Raw genomic sequence first — 25,804 nt, 5'->3', positions numbered from 1 at the left:
CAATCTCTATGAGACCAATTAATAAAAAAATAAGATATTGGATTTTACCTTTATTTATTCTTCCTTTAATGTTTTCTCTTTCATTATGTAGATCAGTGTTTGTGACCTATATCACTTTCCTTCTCTCTGAAGCTTCTAACATTTACTGCAGTACTGGTCTACAGGCAACACATTTCCTCAATCTATATTTGTCTAGATCCTTTTTTTCTGTGTTATTTTTGAAAGATAGTTTTGCTGGATATAGAATTCTAGATTTTTCTTTCAAGATTTTTATTTTCCTTTGATTTTTCTACAGTTTTAATTAATTTGTCTGTGTGTAGATTCCTAGGTATTTCACTTGTTTGGTGTTCTCTGAAGTAGTTGGATCTAGGGGTTGATGTCTGTTATTAATTTTGGAAAATTCTCAGCTATTATTACTTCAAACATTTCCTCCATTTCTTTCTCTTTTTCTTCTCCTTCTGACATTCCCATTATAAGCATGCTGTATCTTTTATAATTGTCTCATAGTTCTTGGATATTCTGTTGCATTATTAATTTAATTTTTTAAGTATAACATTCCCAGGACTTATTTTTTTTTTTGTGATTGGAAGTTTGTAGCTTTGACTGCCTCATCTGTTTTGCCAACCCTTCTACCCCCTACCTCTGGCAGCCACCAATCTGGCCTCCGTATCTGAGTTTGATTTTTTTAAATCCATATATAAGTGAGATCACACAGTATTTGTCTTTCTTATTTTACAGCATTTATCATACAGCATTTGTCTGACTTATTTCACTTAGCAAAATGCCCTCAAGGCCACAAATGGCAGAATTTCCTTCCTTTTTAAGGCCTATATATGAATATTACTAATATTCATATATTATATATATTCATATATATTATATATTCATATTATATATATTCATATTATGTATATATTCATATATATATATATATATATATATCGCATTTTCCTCATCCATTCCTGTTGATGGACACTTAGGTTAATATGTTTTGGTTATTTACAATAGGTTATTTAAATACACAGAAATGGAATTGGTAGTTGTATTTTTAATTTGGGGGGGACCTCCAAACTGTTTTCCATACTGGCTGTACCAGTTTACAATCCCGCTAACAGTGCAGCATGGTTATCTTTTTTCCACATCCTACACATACGCTTGTTATCTCTTGTCTTTTTTATGATGAACCATTCTAACAGGTGTGTAGTGATATCTCACTGTAGTTTTGATGTGCATTTCCCTGATGATTATTGACGTTGAGCATCTTCTCATGTACCTGTGGTCCATTTGTATTTCTTTTTGGAGAAATGCCTATTCAGATCCTAAATTTTTAATTAGATTGTTTGTTTCTATTGAGTTGTATGGGTTTTTTAAACCCATATATTTTGGTTATTAACCCCATGTATAGCCTTTATGATTTGCTCATATTTTCTCCAATTCAATAAATTGCCTTTTGATTTTGTTGATGGTTCTGTTTGCTATATAGAAGTTGTTAGTTTTATGTAGTCCCACTGGCGTTTTGTTTTTGGTTTTGTTGCCTTTGTTTTTGGTGTCAAATCCAAAAACATCTTTGTCAAGACTGGTATCAAGGAGTTTAGCCCTATGTTTTCTTTTATTTCCTCTGTTTCTTTCTCTTGTCCTCTGGCATTCCCATCACGTGCATATTGTATATTTTGTAATTGTCCTTATAGTTCTTGGGTATTCTATCCCCCTCTTTCTTCTTATTCTTTTTTTTGCTGTTTTGGGGTGGTTTTTTTTGCACCTCAGCTTTAGAAGTTTGATGTATTGATGTCTGTTTAAGCCCACTAATTCTTATATATCTAGTCTACTAATCAACCTGTGAAGTGCGTCGTGCATCTCTGTTACATTTTTTTTTTCTAGCACGTCTCTTTGATTTTTCCTTAGATTTCCCATCCCTCTGCCTACATTACACATCTGTTCTTGCATATTGTCCACTTTTTCTACTAGTGTACTTAGCATATTAATCATAGTTATTGTAAATTCCTGGCCTCATAATTCAAAACTCTGTGCCATGTCTGAGCTTGTTCTGTCTCTTCAGACTGTGTTTTTGCTTTTTAGCATGCTTTGTAATTTTTTATTGAAAGCTGGATGTAAGATATCTGGTAAAAGGAACAGAGATACATAGGCCTTTAGTCTGAGGTCTTATGACTTTGTGGCTAGGAGTTAATATGTGTTTCTCGCTAGGAGTTAATCTGTGCAGCTCTGATGTCAGAGGCCAAAATTTCATCTAGTGTTATTGTTTTTGTCTCCCCTGTTGGTTTTGGGTGTTTCTATAGACTATTTAAGTAGGGTATGAGGCTTGCAGTTATTTTAGCTCTAATCTTCTGGAACCCTCATGAAGTAGGGGGTAAGGAAGAGAGGAGGGAAAATATTACATAGTCCTACAATTAGGTCTCAATCTTTTAGTGTGTCTAAGTTAGCTATTTCCAAACTCAGTAAGTTAGAGGAGACTGGGGCACCTGGGTGGCTCAGTCGGTTAAGCATCCAACTCTCAGTTTTGGCTCAGGTCATGATCTCACGATTTCATGAGTTTGAGCCCCACATCAGGTTCTGTGCTGAGAGTGCAGACCTTGCTTCGGATTCTCTCTCACCCCCTCTCTCTACCTCTCTCCTGTTAACACTGTCTCTGTCTCTCTCAAATCAACAAACTTAATAAACAAATTTTAAAAAGTTAGAGGAGACTGGAGTTGGATTTTTCCATTTTTCCAGGTTGTTTAGGCTTTGGTAACAACTCCTGCTAGTTAGGATCCAGTAAGAGCATTTTCCTTGAGGCAGCCTATTTTTAAGGAGGACAGAGGAGTTGGGTCATATTTAAAATGGCTGCTTTTCCTTTCTCCTGCTGGAAGAAGGAGAGGATTTTTTTTTCCCTCAGGTTTTCACTGTGAGAACTTGGTAGGGATCCTGGAGGTAAAACTCACAAAAATGTGGAAGCCACCCAAGACTGCATCCCAGTACGTTTATTCCTCAAGCTAATCTACACCGAGCATCCAACAATGCACCAATTACAGTTTTAAGTGTTCAAGCTCATGCTGGATCCAGCTGTGGAATTTTGCTCCCGGGCTTCCTTTCCTCACAAATTGTGGTTCTCTGCATCTATGTGTTTGTTTCTCCAGTTTTCAGGGCAACAGTTTACCTCATTGCCTCAATTATCTGATGCATCTAAGAAGAGTTCTTGAAGTTTAGTTTGTTTAGCTTTCCTTTTTTTCCTGTTAGGAGGACAGGAGAGATGGCTTCCAACTTCCTTATATTTTGGAACAAAAACTGGAACTCCAAATGACTTAATTTTTTGTACTTTACTTTCTTCATTTATACAATGAGTAGAGTCATATCTACATTACAGGATTGATGTGAGGTTTAAATGAGTTAAGGGGTATGTAGAAATTGCAGCAGAGCCCGGCATGTACTAAATTGACAATTAGTAGTATTATTAAAGGGCATAGGGAAGGGACCAGGTTTGTCTTGTTCATTCTGCTCCCCAGCGCCTAGCACGGAGTAGGCCATAAATATTTGTTGCTAAATGGTCTTGAAGACTGACAAAAACTTTGTATCTCTAACATATCACATGTTTTCTTTCACTTCTACAATCATAGGATTGTGTTCATGTCTGTGGCTCTTTAACTCCAGATCACAAGCAAATGGGGCCAATGACACATGTGAGGAGGGACGGCATTGTAGCTACTTCCCACAGTCATTCATTGGAGATGAGGGGCTGACCGGTGACTAAAGAGATTCACATCATAGTACCATTTTATATTTTCATTAATCCAATAGAATGTATAATACAGGTCTGAACCAACTGTTAACTACTGCATAGGATGATGGCTTCCATCACCAACTCTATATCCCTGTGACATCTTGAGGTTTTTTTTTTTTTCTTTTTTTACCTAGTTGGGTCCTTTCTATTGCCTACATAGGGTACATCACATCCTTCTTACCTGAAAGTCTGGTCAGTCTAGGAAATTATGAACGTGACAGGGAACACATTCAGAATGTCTTATCAGAATGAATTTCACAACGTCCATGTCAGTGAGAACCCTTTACTATGTAGGTAATGGGATATTCTCAACATTTCAATACCAGGCAGATATTTTTGGCTTTACTCCATCTAGTGGTTAAAATCAGAAATATTTCCTTTGGCTCTTTCCCTTTCTTCCCACTTTATCCTTGCTTTTCTTCTAATTTCTTTTAAAATTTACTTTCCTTAATTTTAGGTCATCCAGTCTTCTCCAGATCTTCTGCCTCCTATAGATGCAAAGGGTTGTCTGAGATTGTAGATCTTTGGTTTTACACTTTTTGTCTTTTTGTTAAGGTGTTTTCAAAATAGCAGGTATTGAATAGGTAAACACAATTTATGCTTCTTTAAAAAAGATAGACTTTGGTCCTGTCTGTTTCCTTTTAAAACCCCTGTCCATTGAGAAAAGTAGGAAAGGTAGGCTCGAAGAAAAAGAATTAGCATTTAGTCAGCATTTTATCTCATTATTTTAATTACTTGTTCTAGAAAATAGTTAAGGTAGTTTACAAAGTCTTATGAACTTCAGGAAGAATTCTGCAATAAATAGAGTAAAAATAGGAAAAGGAAAGAGGCAAGGGCATAACGTGGAAGCTCAGACAATAAGACAATCAATAAAGATTGACAAACTTATATGAGGGCCACAAATTGCCTATAGAGTGTCCAGCAGTGACTCCTGAAAGGGAAGTCTGATTAGTCACTAGTTTCATAATTATGTATCAGAATAAACGAAATCAAAGATTCTGAAGAAGTGCAAGCATTCCTAACAGACTAGAGTGGAATATCTGCCCAGATTAGCATAAAGATTGTCCAGTGTGTTATTCTGACTCACACCTTCAACATTATTAATGTCAGTACAATGTTAAGGTATTATAACGCCACAGGGGCATCTTTCTTGATTCACATTACCCTCCTCAGAGGTATACATGAAAATGAGATCCAATTCATGTGGTTTGACAGGAGGTCAAGATGCTAAGGTTCAAAATCACGTCTTGTGGATGGTCTGCCTCCATAAATGGGTGAAATTTAGAGCCACAAGAGAAATGACTGAGTCTATCTATCCTGAAAGTTGTTTCTCTCCACAGTTGTTCCTAAATGTTGGGTGTCAGTGAGCTGAGATTGTTACAGTATCTAGTGATTTCTAATAAAATAGTGGTTTCTATATTCGTCTCTTCATGAGGGTTTCCCTGAGATCACCCCAGTTTAGACCAGCAGCCTCACACGTATTTGGTTGCACAGGCTCTCACATGGGTATCTCTGCCAAGAACCTGTCTTACATATTCCCCCAGACAAATCTTTCAAAATTTGCCTCTGATCACACCATTCCCTGTTTATAAAGATTAAGTGGTTTCTTTATTGTTTGAATACTTCAAATCATAAATCTTATTATTTAAAACCTTTCAAACTTACCATTACCGTGTAATGGTAAACTAACCTATCACATCCCCCTGCACAAATGTTTGAATCATCATACCATTGTTGACAGTGTTTTTGCAACTGTCTTATTTGTGGCCTCTTACATACACCACCAAACCAGCAGAAAGTGTATCATTTCTTCAAATCGTATTTCAAATACCAGCTCTTCCATGGTATGTTCTAGATCCCGCTTCCTCCTTCATCCTCTGCATTCTTATGTAGTTGGCACATCTTGTGGACCTCATCTTGTTCCAATTTACCTTTTCATTTCATTTCAAGTGCTTTTCTCCTAGCTCGCTGTGTTTCAGCCACCCTGGCTTCCCTTCAGTCTCCAGGGCCACCATGGACTTTTCTGCCTTGGAGCCTTTGCCACCCCTCTCTTGTCTGACAGGGTGTCCAATTATTGACTCTTTGCATGGTGACACTTATCTCAGTTCTCAAGATATCCCTGCTATAAGCCTTCCTTAAGAAAGCTCATAAAGCGGATGTCCCTCTTTATTCTCCATTTTTCCTATATGACACATTTTTCAAGACATAATTTACAGCTGCATTCATTTGTTTGCCAGTTAATTTTCTATCTTCCTCCACTAGATTGTGAACTTCAAAGAGTGGGCTTATAACAAAATTTTGTTCAGTGAATGAATGACATATATCATGCATGCTGTTATAGTAAAATATTGTAATTATTTGTTTTTATTAAACATCACAACTTCTCTATGCCTGGTACAGTACTGAAAACAGAAGATGATTGATAAATAAAGATGTTTCTTGAAATCAGTTGATTGTGTGGCTTTCTCCTTCATGGTTTGTAAGACTTTTGAGGACAACAATGGCGTTCCTATGTAATACTATTTCTCACAAAATGGTGCACATTACAGTAGTTGTTTTATTGTATTGAAACAATAAATAGAACATTGGATTATGGAAAATGCTTCCTTTTTATTTGTTCCAGAAAACCAGTACATTGAAACTATGAAATTTTATGGAAGATCATTATAGTGTGTTATCATAGTATCCACATGTAATTAAAGAAACACATTATAATGCATGTGTAAGTAGCAGGCATGTTTATATAGCACTGTACATTTTGGAGGCAATAACTTTAGTTGATAATGTCAGGGCAATCATCCTCATTTTCTTCTAAAATGGGCATGTTGCCATTTCTAGTGCTTCTTTTCAGGATTGAACGAATGTTATTTTCACTGGCTATTTTTATCACCCACAAAACACCGTTTACACACACAAAAAAACCCCCTTTTTTTTGTTATTTTGGTTGTCACAAAGTCCAAATGTAAATATCAACATTAATTAGTGGATTGGTAAAATAATGTAGTGGAAAAGAGCTTCAGCTTGAGCCTAAATCTGAAGTAGCTTTAAGCTAGGAACCAAACCACAAGAGACTCTTCAAAACTGAGAACAAGCTGAGGGTTTATGGGGGGTGGGAGGGCAGGGATGGTGGGTGATGGGTATTGAAGAGGGCACCTGTTGGGATGAGCACTGGGTGTTGTATGGAAACCAATTTGACAATAAATTTCATGTTAAAAAAAAAAATGAAGTAGCTTTAAGCTGTGGCTTTACAGTAGACAAGTTTGACCCTAAGAAAATAACTGGTCTCTTTTCAACCACAGTTTCTTTCTCCTTTTTGCTTAGGATTGCATGCAAAAGGGAATTTTGTATATTGCTCTATACACAGTAAGTGTTAAGTATTATATCCTAATAATAAATAAGGAGGAAAATTTTGAAATAGAAAAATAAATTCTTATTTCCTAGTAATTTTCCTAATGTGATCAAAAACTAGCCAATCTATGTGGCTCAAAAAATTTTCCACTTTATGTATGTTGATTTCTTGCCTGAAGACATAGTTATTTTCTGGTTTGGAATTTTTCTCAAACTTTGTTTCTGCCAATACTCTTTAGGGTAATGGTTCCATTTTAAAGGAAATAGAGTACTAGATGTATATAGAAAGAGCTGTCAACACCTCTGTTAAGTCAAGTGGAATCCAATCTGAGCCCACCCATTGCACATGGAGAAATGGTTTATCTGCAAACTGAAAAATCCACTTCATTAAAAAAAAATAGCTCTTTATGATGTGATCAATTACTCAGAATGACCTGAAAATGTCAGATGTGTGGTCCCTACTCCAGTCCAATGAAGGGAGTAATTTTCAGTCACTTGTCCAGTGGTTGAGCCAAGAAGAGAGTAAATATTTATAGGCTTATCCTAGGGTGCTGGCTAACAGAGTGCCTGGACAGCTTCTAGAGCAAATAAACAAGACTCCCCTACAGTATTTAAATTTGTCCACTATTTCTCAGCCAGCTTGATTATATACCACTCATTTCCAACCACATTTTGATTGTCCTGCTGCTAAGTTATAACAAGTATTTTAGAGGGGACAAGAGTTGTTTTCTTTCTTTCTTTCTTTCTTTTTTTTTTTTTTTTTGGACCGCATGTTTAGATTACATGAGCCATTGTGTTTATCCCATTTTTTACTCCTTAGCTTGCTTATTCCGTCTTAGTAGGTGACCACACTGCTTTTTCTCATTAAGCTTTTGAACATCACACAAAGTATCACAACAGAAAAGTATTTGAACAGTCGAATACATAAACTGATTAAGTAATTTCATCTGAAATCAAATATCTAGCTTTCAAGAGACTTGCCGTTGAGAGACAATTAATTTTATGAGGTTCTGAGAATTCATGAAGACTTTAATTTCCTGTTTAAATGTTCACTGATTGCATTAATAAAATCATATCTGTTGTAAGGATTTTTTTTAACCATGTGTCTTTTTAAGTTTATATGTGAATCTTCCTGACAAGTCTTAGAATTGATTCATCTAGGCCAAACCCCTGATTTTACAAATAAGGCAATTGACATCCTGGGAGGTTAGTGAGGGACAGGCCTCAAGACTCGATGATTGCTAGTGATTTTGTGGTATGTTTTCCCCAGACGAGCCTTCTAGCCTTCCTTTTTTTTTTTTTTTAATATATGAAATTGATTGACAAATTGGTTTCCATACAACACCCAGTGCTCATCCCAAAAGGTGCCCTCCTCAATACCCATCCCCCACCCTCCCCTCCCTCCCTCCCTCCCACCCCCCATCCACCCTCAGTTTGTTCTCAGTTTTTTTTTTTTTTCAACGTTTATTTATTTTTGGGACAGAGAGAGACAGAGCATGAACGGGGGAGGGGCAGAGAGAGAGGGAGACACAGAATTGGAAACTGGCTCCAGGCTCTGAGCCGTCAGCCCAGAGCCTGACGTGGGGCTGGAACTCATGGATCGCGAGATCATGACCTGAGCTGAAGTCGGATGCTTAACCGACTGCGCCACCCAGGCGCCCCTGTTCTCAGTTTTTAACAGTCTCTTATGAGCCTTCTAGCCTTCCTGATAACATTTTAATTGTTGTTTCATGAACATGGTGCTATTCCAAAACACAGAGAAAAAAAAAAACCCACCTGGTTTATCAAAATATTTCTTAAGCCCGTAAAGATGGTAATTAATCTTCTTTGGATCATAAACTCCTTTGAGAATCTGCTGAAAACTCTGGATACTCCCAATAGAAAAACTCACACAGACAGAAATTCACATCTCATTTCATGGAATCCATAGACTCCTGAAACCTTAATTCCAGGTTTATTTATTTATTAATAAAGATCTATCATAATCATGGTGGTCTAATTATATTTCTGTACTTGAGTCAATTTAGATATTAAATGCCATTTGAAGTAGTGTGAGGGTTACTTATTAAATGACAGCTATTATTACTAATAAGAGTAAAAATAATACACTAGGCAAAAATACTATTTTTGATTTCTATGACCACATTGTCAGAAAAAACGCGACTATTTCCTTTCAATTTCAACTCAAAAAAGTAAACAGGTTTTGTTTGACACGATGGAATGCTTTACAGACAACACGGAATGAATGTTCTCAAGATTCCCTAACATACATCTAAGAAATAGCAATAATAAATGCCACTGATCTACATTCAGGAATCGGAGGGGATTCCTGTACATCATAGCAGAGTGTTTTATCTGATATGCAATGGCCACATCGTAAGGGGCTTTCGTATGCAGTGGGAGGCTAGCACAAGTTTGTATCTCTCCAAGATTCATGCTTCAGATCTCAGCCACGGCAGTGTCAGCGCAGCTGTAAGGAAAGACATCCACACTTATTCACGCTTAAAGACATAAAGAGAGACCTTATGTTAAAAGGATACTATGTTAGCAGCTTCTAATCCGGCCTCTCCTAACAAATACCCCATCAAAATACCAAACAAGACAGAAAAACAAGCATAGGAAAAGATAGGAATCTGGGTGGAATTTTTAAATTGCCTAACTTAAAAAAATGCAGATGCCAGTGTTATTCTACCAAACAAAGCAAGTCTGCTGGCCTGAAATAAGGTCAGAAAACACTTCCTATTTCCTCAGCTGTTTACTGTAAACAAACATAAATAAACTGGAAAACTAGAAAACTGTATTTTGCAAAGATGCTGCTCTTGAAGGCAGGTCTGAACTCTCCAGCACCTTTTCTTCCACTTCTCTCCAGCACCCACTCAGAGGCCAACCCAGGAAATGAAGAGGCAAGAAGAAGGGAAGGGAGGCAGTGATGTGATATTGCCTTGGAGGAGAACGACTCACAGGAGAAGCACAGCGTCTTCACAAGTGATCCACAAAATGAGGAGGAAAAGGCTGTCTGACAAGGACATTTGCTGAGGATTATGGTCATCAAGAACAAAGTTTTACTCTGAAGTCACCAAGCATTGAGATAAGAGATCCAGCCTCATGACAGCTGAGTGATACTAGATGAAAGAAAGCCCTCCAGACTTTTGCAATTGGTTGAGGGGCTCTGCACATCAGCCCACCTTCCCTCCATTAATAGGAAATGTGGATTCAGCCAGAGTCAACGTGAGTAGAATGAATGAGCCAAGAATAATCCAAGAAGGCTGTTGGGTTTGAAAGTTTTTATTGAGGTCTTCTATTATTCTAGGATGAAGTAAAAAAAAAAAAAAAAGGAATGACTGTGATAAAATACTTCAGGACAAGGGAACAGAACCATCAGCATCTTAGAAAATTTGAATAAAAGCATGTTAAATCACATACTAATGTATTCATGATATGATAGTGAGTGTAAGAAGCAGGGCACAAATCTAGACATACACGATGAACTCAATTTCATTTTAAAATTATATAACACACCCATATACTCATATACCCAGATCGGTAAATGGTGAAATTACGGTTTATTTTTAGTTTCATCATAGTTTTATGTATAATTTTCCACCATAAACATCTGTCATTTTTGTATCAGGAAAACAGAAAAAAAGCTTTTAAGAAAATTAATAAAAAGAAATATTAAGGAATTGACTGAGGTAAAGAAACATGATCTCCAGCCTTATTTTAGCTCTTCAGTATAAGACATGAACAAGCAGAGTACCTTATATTTCACAATAATACCCATTATCACAGTGTGTTTGGACCACAGGGTGAATATATTAGTGGCTGATTTCTTTTGGGTTCTTAGGTTTAAATGTTTAAATATTTCATTTTTAAAAATTTTTTAAAAAAACATTTCAAAATGTTACTAATTATTTTATAACACAAAATTTTTATTTATTTTTATTTTTTTAAGTTTATTCATTTTTGAGAGAGAGAGAGAGAGAGAGACGGAGCATGAGTGGGGGAGGGGAAGAGAAAGAAGGAGACACAGAATCCAAAGTAGGCTCCAGGCTTTGAGCTGTCAGCACAGAGCCTGACTCAGGACTCGAACCCACCAGCCGTGAGATCATGACCTAAGCCAAAGTCAGGTGTTCAACAGACTGAGCCACCCAGGCATCCCAATACAAAATTTTCAACCAGTTGATGATTTATTAAATGTGTTTAGTTTTTCCCAAGAAACAAACAAACAATAAACAATACTAAATCTATTTTATTGCATGAATTTTTTTCATTAAATCCACTGCTTTGGGATTTCTGTGGCCTCTGTGTTTTGTTCTAAACCTTGTGCATTGGCAAAATCATTAGATTCCTTTGAGAAATATTGAGGCTATTGTCAGCAATAATTTTTCGCAGGGACTCCGTGATCAGCACACTTTGCCTTCAAATGGAGATTGTTGTGGTATTTGTGGTACCATTCAGTCTTTCCAATTCAAAGAATCTACTAGTGATAATGTGACTTATTATTTCCCACATACAGAGATCAATGCCAATGGTGCAATGTGGTTTCATTGGCTTGTAGGCAGTTCAGTATTTGCACTCATTGGAGACAACTGGATGTTTCAAGATAAGTCAGGCAATTCTCAGACACAATATAAGCCATGAGAATATACTCGGGTTTTGGTTTGCATTTTTCCAGACCTGTGGGCTAAGGTTGACTTATGTTAACATAACTAATCTCCATGCATGTGGAATAACAATTTTCATACCATTTATGAATAACTCTTTTTATCAAATTTAGAAGTTAGCAACACTAAAGATTGTCTTGCTGATTTGTCCAACTCCTTTACTTTAAATTGTTTTTTAGAACTAACAAATCTTGTACATTAATCTAAATTTCTCTAGTTATTGAGAAAAAGCTGATAAAAACATCTGTGTTAGCTTATATGTGGAATCTAGAAAAACTGAACTTGTAAAAACATAGAGTAGAATGGTGGTTAGCAGGGCCTGGGGGCTAAGGGAATTGAGAAGATTTTGTTTAAGGGTACAAACTTACAACTAATAGATAAGTAAGTTCTGGAGATCTAATGCACAACATACTGATTATGGTCAACGATACTGTATTATAAACTTTAAAGTTGCTAATAGACTAAATTGTAACTGTTTTCAATACAAAAGAAATGATAAATATGTGACATGATAAAAGTATAAACCAACATATTGCACACCTTAAACTTATACACTTAATATATCAACTATATCCAATTTTAAAAAATTATGAAAAAAGATCTGTGTTAGTATTTGTATCTTTGACATCCATGCTGCCGACGAATAACTAATGCTTTCCGTATTGAGATGTCAGAGAATATTGAACTGTGTGGAGTTCTCAAACTTGCACATACCTTTGGGCTCACTGTCCCACTTTTAAACATGATAGCATGTTTACAGGGAACTGATTATGCTGTAGGTGGGAGGGAAGGAAATTATAACCCCCTTAAAGGGAAGTCCTTATGTATCAGTATTTTGGCGTTGCCAAACTAATGCTATGTAACATACATTCCTGTAATCAGTATCTTAATAATCATAATAACATATTCTCAAGGATGTGCTAGTTGGTTAGGGTGACTCTGCTGCTTGTGACTGAGCTCATTCATGTAGGGTGGCTTGGATTTCTAGATCTAGCTGGGACACAGATGTATAGCTCTACTTTTTGCTTCAGGTCTGTGGGTTGGCCAGTAAGCTCAGCTCCACATGTTTCTCATCCTCCTTGGGGCAGCAAGCCAAGTAGGCAAGTTCTTCTGATGGCATGACAGGGGCTGAGAGGGCTGTGGAGCCAAGCACATGCATCTAAAGCCCCTGCTTGCATCATGCCTTAATGTTAATATCCCTATAGCCAAAGAAAGTCACAAGGCCAAACCCAAGGCCAAGTGGAAAGGAAGTACCCTTCTTCCAAAGTGGTCAGAAGAAGGAACGGAATTTTTTGAACAACAATCAAATGTATTACATTGTGGTAAGTTAAAATGCTGGTTGAAAAAAACCTGCTTCTGGCCATGATGAAGTAGCTTCAACTGGACTTAGCCTCACATTGGGAACTACTATAAAAGCTGGAAAAACTACAAAAACGACCGCTTGAAGACATCTCAAGTCCTAAGGCAGCCAGGAGTTGAGAGGCTGAAACCCAGAGACAAGAGAAGCACATGGAACTGAGCACCACATCGCCTTTTCTTTTTCTGTTTGGAGCACGTGCTCATTTGCAGCACGTGAAGTAGAGGCCACATGTAGAGAAGCATGTGGGGCTTGTAGCAGTCTCTCTGAGCTAGAGAGGTAGAGAACAAAGATCAGTGCTTCCAAGGCATCCACTACTTATGAAAATCAGATCAGAGAGAGAAGGAAATAGAACTCTAGAGACTTGAGCCTAAAAGTCTGTGTGAAATATTTCCCGGAGTTTTGTTGTTGTTGTTGTTGTTGTTGTTGTTGATGCTGCTGCTGCTTAATATGCACCTATGTGATGGGGCGCCTGGGTGGCTCAGTTGGTTGAGCGTCCGACTTCAGCTCAGGTCATGATCTCTCCATCTGTGAGTTCGAGCCCCGCATCAGGCTCTGTGATGACAGCTCAGAGCCTGGAGCCTGCTTCGGATTCTGTGTCTCCCTTTCTCTCTGTCCCTCCCTCCCTCGCTCATGCTCTGTCTCTCTCTCTCTCTGTCAAAAGTAAGTAAAACATTAAAAAATATATATGTACCTAGGTGAGGCAAATATTACTGGAAGGGGGGAGAGCTAGGAAGAGATTTCATCAGTCTTATAGTGCTGCAAAGACAGAGGTAGTTTGGGGTATGCCATGCAGGAGGAGACCGAAGAAATACTCTTCAATGAGAGTCTTCTGAAAGAGAACTACAAAATCTGTAAGTATTTGTAAATTAGGCAATACATTTCTAAGTGACTCACAGGTTGAAGATGACATCAACATAGGAATTAGAATATTAGTAATAAAAAATATTTTGAATGGATGACAATGAATAATAACATATACCTTGTGGGATTCTGCTAAAGCAAGGCCTGGAAGAAGATGTAAGTGCGTATTCTAGAACAGAAAAAAAAAATGCTAAAAAGAATTGATCTAAGTATTCATCAAATTAGCTGGGGAAAATATGGTAAATTAAGACCAAAGAAAGAATAAGGAGTGGAATAACAAAGCAAATGGCAGATATCAGTGAAACAGCAAACATAATATAGAGAAAATCAATAAAGCTACAAGTTAGTTCTTTGTAAAACCTAAGGTCCATAAACTACTAGGAAGACTGATATCATAAAGAGACGAAAACACAAATTGCCAGCATGATCATGTCTCATAGATATTGGAGAGGTTTAAAAAAGGATAGAATGAACAACTTTTGCCAAAATTAGGTTATGGTCAAATGGACAACATTCTTTAAATATAAAGGACTACTTAATAAAACCAAAATAAGAAAAAAAAAAACAGAAATTCTGAAAAATGAAATAATGAAAAAATTGAATCTGTGATTACACACCTTTACACACACACGCATGCGTGCACGCGCACACACACCCACACCCACACCTCCCCACCCCCCACACACACCAAAACAAAATCCCAAACCAAAAAACTCCAGGCTCAGTTGTCCTTACTGGTAAATTCTTGTAACATTTAGGGAAGAGATAAGGCCAATGCTTCAGAATCTCCTCCAGAGAATAGAAAATGTGGGAACGCTTCCAAACTCACGTTTGGGACCAGCGTAACCTGACTACTAAAACTCCTGAAAAAGATATTTGAAGAAAGGAATATGAACATACATAAGAATATCCTCCACAAAGTAGTAGCAACATATCAATTCCAGCAACATATCAATTGGACAATAGATAATGACCACATTGGGTTGATTTCAGGAATGCAAAGTTGTTAGATACCTAGAAAATAATGTAACTCACCTCATTAATAGGATAAAGGAGAAGAAAATAACATCATCTCAATAGATTCAATAAAGTATTTGATACATTTAATGTCTCTTATCAAACTAGGGATAAAATTGAAGATAAATGAGACTTCTATATGTAAAATTATAAAACATTACTGAAAGAAATTTTTTTAAAATGTTTTTATTTATTTTTGCGACAGAGAGAGACAGAACATGAGCAGGGGAGGGCCAGAGAGAGAGGGAGACACAGAATCGGAAGCAGGCTCCAGGCTCTGAGCTGTCCGCCCAGAGCCCGACGCGGGGCTCGAACCCACAGACTGTGAGATCATGACCTGAGCCGAAGTCGGACGCTCAACCGACGAGCCACCCAGGCACCCCTGAAAGAAATTTTTAAAACACCAAGGTAAATAGAGGGATAAATCATGTCTATATTGCAAAACTATAAATTGATCCCAAATTGGTTTATAAACTGAATACAACCTATGTAAGATCCCTGCACATAGTTTTGCATGTATGGGAAAATGACAAACTAACTTCGAATTTCATACTAAAATGGAAATGGCAAAGATAGTTAAGTCAATGTTGAAGGAGAAAAACCACAAAGAACTTGTACCCACAGATATCAAGAATTGTCTTAAAGCCATAGCCATTAAAACTATGCAGTATTGGGGGAAGTACAGATAAGGAGATAAGTGTAAATGGAAGAAGATTGCAGAAACAGATCTGCTTATATGCAGTCATTTAATTTATAAACATGCTGCTGCAATACTATGGGATTGTATCCAAAATATGAAGTTGTTCACAAAAACGATAATCATAGGGATTATCTTTTATCAGGAAACACATCATTTCCCTCTGAAATTGAAAGCGTCATTGGTTGATACCTGAAGAGCTGATTCACCTTTAACAGAAGGACCTGGTCACTTTATTGTAATTTTGACAAACAACTGAAGAACACTGTTTCTTAAATGCCAATCTCTTGTGTATTCTGTAAATTAGGCCGGGGCAAAGAGGCTCCTCTCTAACACACGAGGACATTCAGAGCTAAAACGAATTGTTATTATTATTTGGAATGAAACAAAGTGGAAAACAGTCTCCATTCTGCCGGTATAGACACTTCAAATTCAGGTAAAGTGCCTTGCACTTGGGTCATTTGTACTCTTACCAGAGACTGAAATTTTTACAGCTTCAAATCTATTATAATTTTTAGCTGGGAGGAGGAGAAAAGAGTAGGAAAAACCCCAGTTGTCAGGCAGAGCAGGTATCTGACTTGGTCTGAAGGCCATGCTTTAATTTCCAGCCAAACAAACAAGGTTTTTTTGTCTGTCTGTTTGTTTGTTTGTTTTGGTGGGTTTTTTCCCCCAAGTGATATCAAATATCTGCTACCCAGACCCACCATGGTATCCTGCAATGAAAATCCTTGGTTTTAATTCGACAAAGTATCAAAGAAACAGGCAAAACCCTTTTGGGACTAGTTTTAACATGAACTCTGTGCCCCCAACATGCCGTTCTCACTTAAATTTCTATTACGTGGCTGTTCTGAATCCGGTCGCCAATCTACAAATGGTAAATGCTCAGGCCCGGTTTCCTTTCTTGCGTCAAACATTCCCATTTGGCCAAAGTAAGGGAAGTAGAGAGGGTAGGATCAGCCACTGGTGTTTCTACTTTACATTGTTATTTATTTAGCTATTTAGGGTAAAGAAACTTGGAGAATCAAACTACTGGTGTTGAACTGGTTAAGCAGATTATTTTAGGGGATTTCTCTCTGCTTTTCACCAAGAATCCACTACATCAGGAGGAACTCTATTAATACGAGAGATGAGCCATCAACTATTTTATATTTTCAAGGCTTTGGAGGCTGATGTCAGCCCAGACGCATTATTCCCTGGAGCTCTCAAGTCAGGCCCACTACCTTTTAGTGCTGAGAATTTGAGTGATCTGCGTGTTCTGGCTTTACATAAGAGCATGTCGTAGCAGAAAACTGGAAAGTGAGGCTGGGTATTAAGTCAGTTACAAACTAAGTGGTTCTTAAGGCTTTTGCTGCTTTGCCATGAAATTTGCATCTAGGAAACTGGATCTGTGCTCTAGGCACCACATATGTTTCATATTTGCTAAATAAAGTTTCAAACCTTCTCCTCTTGTTCACCGATTTCCCATCTGTGATGTGCATCTCTTCCTTTTTCTCTGAACGACAGTCATTGTGTTCTGCCCTTTCAGATTATTATCTTATAGTGACTGGAACTCATTGGCTTCAGAAGGGTTCTTTCCCCCACCCCTTCCCCCTGCTTCGGGAATGTAACCAGACAGCTAGACCATTCCCAATGCAAACTATGATTGAGACAATACTGTTTCAGAGCTGGGAGACACAGTTTCGTGCCATGGCAGGTAACTGTTTTAGGTAAAAGACGTAAGACCAACACAATCGTGCAAAGGTCTTAATGATCGGAACAAAAACTGCCAATAAATAGAAATAGAAGAAAAGGGTCCACATGCTTAAGTGCCAGTTTACACTGGAGAGCATTTGGAATTCACCACTCTTGGTATGCCGTTGTCTTCTCTTATTTTATTTATCTGGTTTTTCTTTGGGGCAGGGTAGGAGGGAATGACCCGCCACTAATAAATCTGTGGGACACAGCTAATCACTGTCCCTCACTAATAACCTTGACTGACCCTATGTTCTCAAAACATTTTCAAAACTCATTTAAAAAGCTAGCCTGCACAGCAGGAGATATTAATCTATTGTATCTGCTAAAGAATTATACTGTCAGTGAGATTTCATGAACTGAATGCAAAATCGTGTATGGATACATATGTTTCTTTTTGGAGAGAGGTTGTATAGCTTTCTCCAGATTCTCAGAGCAATCCAATGCTTCCAAAAGGTTAACAGCCACTGTAATTAGAATTGCTTCTTTGTTAAAACACACCCAATCTCTGGGTTTTATACAAAGTACTGAAATTTTAGGTCTCTCTTGCTTGCCTAAGCTACCGTCATTTCTGTTTATTTTCTGGATTATCAAGAGTAAAGGGATCATATTGCTCTGCCTTTTGTGTTTTTTTTTTTTTAATTTTATTCTTGTCTACATCTGGGCAACTTTCAGAAAAGCAGAAATCTGTGTTTGGCTTCTCATCTTACTTTTGAAGGGCTGGCAGAGCAGTGACTGCCCACCCTGGTTGCTACAGGATTTTTGTTATTGTTGTTAATTATTATGTTTCTGGGATGCTTTTAAAATATTCTTTTTTTTTTCATTTCTGTCTCAATTACCCTCAGCTTTCTTAGCTCAGAGGAATTCAAATAAATTACTTGTTCCTGAGAAACTTTATGCTGGTAGATTCTTGAAAGACCTTCTCTGCTTTTCGCCTTCCATTCTTAGACACAATGATAGTTTCCTGCTTATCTTAAGGGCTATCTTGTTTCCATAGTTCACTTCAATGAAATTGCCAACTGTATAGAGAATTAGCTCTCTAGCTCCAGAGAGGTATTTGGGATTTCAGTAAGTGGAATTGCTATATTCTATTTACTAAAGAAAAATGCAGTCACCTTCATCTATCCCCCAGCTTTGCTTACATCACAGACCCACAAAGCTGTCTGGGTAGCCTACAGTCTGGCCATATTCATCCAGTTCATTCTTCGTTCAAAGATACCAGCCTACAGCCACCTGTTACCTTCCTACAAGATCTCTGGGGAGGTGATTTGTCAGTAACTGGGTCAGAGGACAATGGACTGGGATAAAAGTCAAAGTTTGAAAGTTAGATTTTTCAAAGTGCTTTTAAAACATTTTGAAAGAACAAGGAATATTAAAGAATATCCCTTGGTGATTTGAAAATCTTAAAAATTTGTTAATAGGTTCACACTTTTGAACTGGCAAACTGATGTAATGTGTATTATTTCATAATTTACACATTAAGGTAGATGGAAAGTGATCATTCAGCTAAGACTACTCATCTTCCTAATCAGTTAATTTTTTAAATTTTTTATATGTTTATTTATTTTTGATAGACAGAGAGACACAGAGCACAAGTTGGGGAGGGGCAGAGAGAGAGGGAGACACAGAACCCGAAGCAGGCTCTAGGCTCTGAGCTGTCAGCACAGACCCTGATGCGGGGCTCAAACTCACAAACCGTTTAGATCATGACCTGAGCCCAAGTCGGATGCTTAACCCACTGAGTCACCCAGGCACCCCCTAATCAGTTAATGTTTACTGGAGAGAAACCAAAGACCTAGTCAAATGGCCGGTACTGCCAAAGACTCAGAACACAAAAGTTGCTTACGAAAGCGTTCTCCCAATTTCTGCTAAAATTTCAAGAGACAACACTTGAAACGTTGCTTCACCTGAGAATATATTTGAGTGTTTTCCTCAAAACTACTTTTTTCTTTATTCAGTGTTCATTCTATGGGCCCTGGATTTGGAAATCCATAGGCTCGTTTTTGATAAAACATTTGCTGTTTTTCTGAGAATGGAGAGCCAAGGATAGCTGAGGCTAAGTGCATAAAAAAGTCTGAACTACGAGTCAGTGACCCACCAAGAAGCATGCACAGGTTATGAATGCCATTCGGTAATGAAGTTATTTTTATTAATCTTGAACTCAGGAAGTTAAAGTGTTGGACCCACAATCCTAATTTCTTAAAGGGCTGATCTTATGAAAATTTTAACCTTAGTTAACCCAGCTTATCACAATACTGAATAACCAGGATGAGTACATAGTTGTTATGAAAAATAAACTGGGCTCTCTGTGTTGTACAAAAAGCACATAGGAACAAATTTACCCTCTAGATTTTAGCACGAAGGAGAAAGGATGCAAGTTATCTAATGATCCCAAAGATAAGAGCAATTGTCTTACCTCCCATCCTGTGTTCTTGTTGGTCACTTGGGATCCAAACCTATAGTCTCCAAATCCCAACATCACTAATAGTGCTTACAGCCTACTGACTTCCACATAGATAAATGGCCCCGTGAATGTCAGGGCAGTTTTGTTTGTCTGTCTGAAGAACATACATCTGTATTTTAAATTGCGTTATCCAGTTTATCCATGGGATAAGAGATGTTTACCTTCACAAATTCCTGGCTTCTGAGCTGAACTAAACAGGGCAAGTTTAAAGACAGGAACTCAGAGCAGTTCATAGCGTTTTGGCAGCTCTGATGTGGTCTGCCAAGGCTGAGTTAGTAAAATCCAGGCTTATCTCTTGGCTTCTGGATTGACTGTGGTGGGATCTCAGGTCTTTTTTGCTACCTGCATCTCCAGTGGACTCCGTGCAAGGCTGGTAGTTGCAAAGACGATAAAATAACACCGCAAAGCATTGTTTGGCATGGGATGAGTGCTCACAGATGTGAGTCCAAGGAATTGCCCAACAGCTTGCGGAGGCCAAGTATGATCTGCCACATCAGTGGCACGCCTTCCTAGGTCACCTCACGCTGGCTCTGGTCCAGTTCAGTTGCTACAGCCAAACCCAGGCTTTTCTCTTCTCCTCTTGTTTCCAGTTTGCTGTGTGTCTATGAAATGAGGTGTTTCTTCATTATCAAGAAGGGCAGAAAGGTGGAGGGAGAATATGAGATAATGAGCACAGATTCTAACAGGTCAGCCCCTCCATTCCACTAGGTTTGTGCTGGCTTGGAAGTGAGCTGCTGACCAGTGTTGGACAGGGCAGCTACCTGCTGCCCTCTACTGTGTTCCCTGCTTCCATCAAGCACCTTACCACAGATCACAGTGAAGAAGGAATGGGAATTAGAGGAAGCAAGGAATGGGGAGTGTCCTCTTTACCAGGGAGATCCCCATGGTCATGCAGCTATGGATTCATGCCAACAAAGCAGCCACCTTTCCCATAGTGAATGAGCTACAGTGATTTTCAGGACATTTTTTTCTTTTCACTAAAATGTGATTATTTTTTCCATATCTGACATTCAGTAAGAAGGAAAATGTGTGTGCAAATAAATATAGGTTAGGTCCAATCGAATGCAAGGTGTCTTGTATCATTGACAATAGAATCCATTGGTCATTATTACACGTTTTGAACCTCTACTCAATAAATGTTGAATTAAAATGTAGAACAAAGAATTACTGGTGAGTAAGATTCTAGAGGTCAATTTAGAAGATATGCATCTAAAGATGATCTTTTGTCCTGAAGTCATCACATCACCCTCCCTTCCAACAGCTGAATCACTTTACTTTCTAAATCAGACTCCATAAATGATCCCATTTTTAAATTTCCAGATGCCGACAGTAATGTGTCTTCCAGTGGCAATTCTCAAGTGAACCAAGTAAAATGATATTTTATCTGAATTCATTGTTGGTCTATTTAGTTCTTGATTATAGATATTGCCCTCCCTGACTTCTGCCAAATGCAGTTTCCTAAATATAGTCAGTGTTTGGTCTGATGTCTTCTTTTGAAGACCTTTCACTTCTTTTTGTCCCAGATACTAATTTTAGAAATTCAAAGCAAAGACTCAATTTTGTTTAATTGTACGCATTAGGAATGAATCTGAGCTTAAGTGTTGAATAGGTTGCCTTTTCAAACCTTGAACTTATTTTCTCTTCCCATCCATTTATTCAGTTTCAATCATGATGAATTTGCTAATGAATTATATAGAAAATCTCTATTTTGCCTTCCTTCACTGTTAGTTTCTCACTTCCTAGCACTGTTTCACGAGATAAAGAATAGTTTTGTCCTACAAAGTTTATAGCATAAACTATATAAATTCTGTAACAGAGCTATAGATTAAGTTGAAGTGAATAACCATCAATCTTTAAATAATCTTTAAGTTGAAGTGAATAATCATCAATCTTTAAAGAGCCATGTCATCTTTACACTTTAACTGATAATGAGGAGGATTTTTTTTTTCATTCTCAGTCTTGCATAGGATGATATGAAATATTTCTTTCACTGCATGTTATAAGCACACATCTATCCTCTGCAAGTTTATTTGGTAGCTTGTCAATATCAGTCACCTTGAGGATAAGGTAACAGTAATTCGATGAGTAATTCATCCTTTTGTGAATTCTAATAGACAGTGCTATAAATTGGAAATGAGAAATATGCTGTGATCGGCCGGGTCCTGTGATGTGTGCATCTACTGACAAGAAACCATGAGCACGTGCATGAACCATATATCTAAGTTTATCTAATAATGTATATCTGTAAAGACAATCTTTCGTAAGTGGGTATTAAGCTTCCACTTATTTTAAAAGTTCCACTAAATGTTCCCACTACAAAAAGAAATGGTAGTTATGTGATGTGATGGAGATGTTAGCTAACACTGCAAGTGTATTTCATAAGTGCGTCAAATCAACATATTATACAACTTAAATTTACACAATGCTATCGATTGTATCTCAATTGTATCTCAACAATAATCTTTTGTGTGTGGGGGGGGGGAGTGTCAAACACTGTAATAAGGATCAGAATGACAAAATTGAAGCAGTGTTTACCTCTTTTGTGAAACTTTTACTTAACCATTGCCATCTCATAGTACAGTCTCACTCTTTTATACTTTGATTGTACTCCATACAGACAGTAGAATGTGGATTTACAACACTTGTTGAACTCTTCGTTTATATATCTCTCTTACATATTAGACTGTAATCTCATGGAAGAGAAACACTATGTTTTAATTACTCTGAACTTCTAGGTTTTGTTGCCTTACACTTAGCAGATATTTAATAAATAGTCATTGAACAAATGAATTAACTGTTTCTGATCTCAAACAGATGGACAAAAATTTCGGACACATGAATTGTGAAAGAGAAATTGAAGGTATATGCCAAATCCTTACATAGAATATTATGTGTGAAGATTGGACCCACAAAGCAGTTACTGTTGTATCTTTATCTTTTGTCTTAGAGTCAGAAACATTTAACTAAGAAGGGATAATGTGGCCTAATATGTTTATTTTGCAGAGAGGGGAAGAAGGACTTATAAAGGTCAAAAGACTTATCCAAGATAAACAGATGCTTTATCTGTTTAGAATTAGCACTAAAATCTCCTCATCCTTTGAAAAATACATGTATTTTTCAGGTTGCTAGTTGTGTGTTTTCAATGTGATATTTGTTATAGATCTGCCTCGGTTTACCCTTTAAGTATGCATTTGTGAGAAGTGTGAATGCACGTGATCATTAAAAATTATAGTTTTTATTGAATCAAAATAAAAGTAATAAAATTCATTAGTGTGTCATTCACAGTCATGTATGAAGACATACAATTAATAATAATGAATACTTACTTTTATTGAGAGCTTATATATTACCATGTATCAAGTGCCCTTCTAAGCATTAGTCATATATTAATTCATTAATCTTCTTAACAAACAGGTATATAAAGATAAGACAATAGTGACAAAGCAATTATGTGCATTGGCCAGTATCACAATCTAGTAAGTAGCAGAGGATGATTTGAACCCTATCTTTCCCTGGAATCCAAGCAATTGACTTCTAGGCTGTTTTCTGCTTCAGATCAGACATGGTCCTCACCATCGAAACAGATACATAAATGTGTGAACACAGCACAAGGCAACAAGTCCTAAAAGTTAGATATTTGAGAATCCAGAAGAAGTAAATAGTATTCATTCGGCTTCTAAAAGTGGCCATAGGGGCGCCTGGGTGGCGCAGTCGGTTAAGCGCAGACCGGTTAAGCGGTTAAGCTGAAGCGTGACTTCAGCCAGGTCACGATCTCGAGGTCCGTGAGTTCGAGCCCCGCGTCAGGGTCTGGGCTGATGGCTCAGAGCCTGGAGCCTGTTTCCGATTCTGTGTCTCCCTCTCTCTCTGCCCCTCCCCCGTTCATGCTCTGTCTCTGTCCCAAAAAAAATAAAATCAAACGTTGAAAAAAAAATTTTTTTTTAAATAAATAAATAAAAGTGGCCATAAACCAGCAGGGAGCTATGTATGCATTGTCATCTATAAACTTCGCAGGGCGTTAAGACCTATCACTTGACTCCCTCCTACAATAAGCTCACATTATCCTCCTTGGTTTCTTCTTCCATTGCACCAACTTTGGTGTTGAGTAAACATGTTGCTGGATCCTGCAGAGAATGTTTGTGGAGTATACCTTTTACTAACTCTTAGTCCTACAGATAACATTCACCAGTTAGGAGCTCTGACACTTAAAAACAAGAAGAGATTGGACTAACTCCGTTTCTCTCTGGATGTCTCTATGAGTTTCTTTCTCCTTTATTCCTCTTCAAAAATCCAATATATCATGTTTATTAAGAGACCTTGGCAGAAGATCAATAAACCCATATTACTGGGATTTTGATTTAGTGTTTAGTGAGTTTGGAATCAATACTAGAGTATTCAAACACATATCAGAATTGATCTATAATATAGTTGAGGTCCTGGTAACATATTTGCCATGGGGTTGCTTTGAAATGTGTTCCTGAATTCTCCTACCAGAGAATGTCAATTTCTCCTGTATTTAAATTTGCCCATTGAAAATTACAAGTCCCATGAAAACTTGAAATATATTATTGACACTATTTTTCATGACATAATATCATCTGTGTTTAAATAGCAAAACCATAATATGGAACAAAAAGCATTATTTACTTGCTTGTTCTTCTCTTTTCTTTCCATCCCTGAATGGAATAGTGGAATGGTTAGCACTAATGAGCTAAACCAACAATTGAAATGGATATAAGAAATCCAGGCATCCCAAAGCAGACACAGCTTGCTGATTTTAGACTCAATGTGGCACATAAGAATACAATCAGATGAATTTAATTTACACCTCTATTTTTGCATTTTATATTAAAATAGCACTATGATACAATGGAATGGCCATTTAAATCTTTCCTAGTTTTGCCACGAACAGGCTGTATGACTTTGAATACATTACTCAGCATGATTTTACATTATTTCCTTTTCTGTAAACAAAGAAGGTTGTAAATAGACTGGTTTCTTATTCTACTATCTTTAAGATTCTGAATCAAATAACATGGATAAATTTAATAAGGCTCTCAAGGTATTAACGTACTTTTCAAGAGTACAACTTTGAGTCAAACAAACCTGGGTCGAAGGCCAACTTTGCCACTTCCTAACTGGGATCTTGGGTAACATACTTAGTATTTCTGAGCCACACATTCCTCATCTATGAAATAGTGAGCTCTTTACCCATATCACTTGCTGTGTATATTAAGGGAATGTACACAAAGCCATTAAACACAAGATCAGATGTAAAATCAATTCCAAACAAATGGTTATTTCTCTTTTCCCATAAACCCCACAACAGATTATTCCTCTTAAAAATCCAACCAGTAATAGAACCATATCAACCAAGAATTATATCATTAGGTTTTATTTCCATTGACTAGAAAATACACTCTCTCTTTAACTTTGGGTTAAACTACTAATTCAATGATACCCGAAGCAAGGCATGATCAGCAGAGAACCAAAAATCTCTGCTGATAATCAGCATATCATGTGGATGATTAGTTTGGTTGGAATGTGCTTTTTGATGTTTTACTATGAAAATTTTAAATAAATAGAGGCGTTCAAGTAATTGTACAACACTCTAACGTAGCCATCATCTATACTCTACCTTAAACTGTTAATTTATTTGTTGTATCACATTTCTATCTACTCATTTTTCCTCCATCCACCTGATTGGCATTTATTGCAAAATTAAAAGAAGTTACCTCCATTAAAATCCTGAGAATAAAAATAAAAACTAGAAATATGCTTCCCCTAGAACCAGACCAAAACATATACCAATGTTTCAGAACTCTAAAAAATAATGAGATGTTTCCTATTCCATAAAATCAGGAAACAAATTTTTTACCTCTTTGATAGGTAA

The sequence above is a fragment of the Prionailurus viverrinus genome, chromosome F1, assembly GCF_022837055.1.
Source record: "Prionailurus viverrinus isolate Anna chromosome F1, UM_Priviv_1.0, whole genome shotgun sequence".
Lineage (NCBI taxonomy): Eukaryota > Metazoa > Chordata > Mammalia > Carnivora > Felidae > Prionailurus > Prionailurus viverrinus.
The sequence above is the reverse complement of the archived record's forward strand: the minus strand, read 5'-3'. Positions refer to the sequence as shown.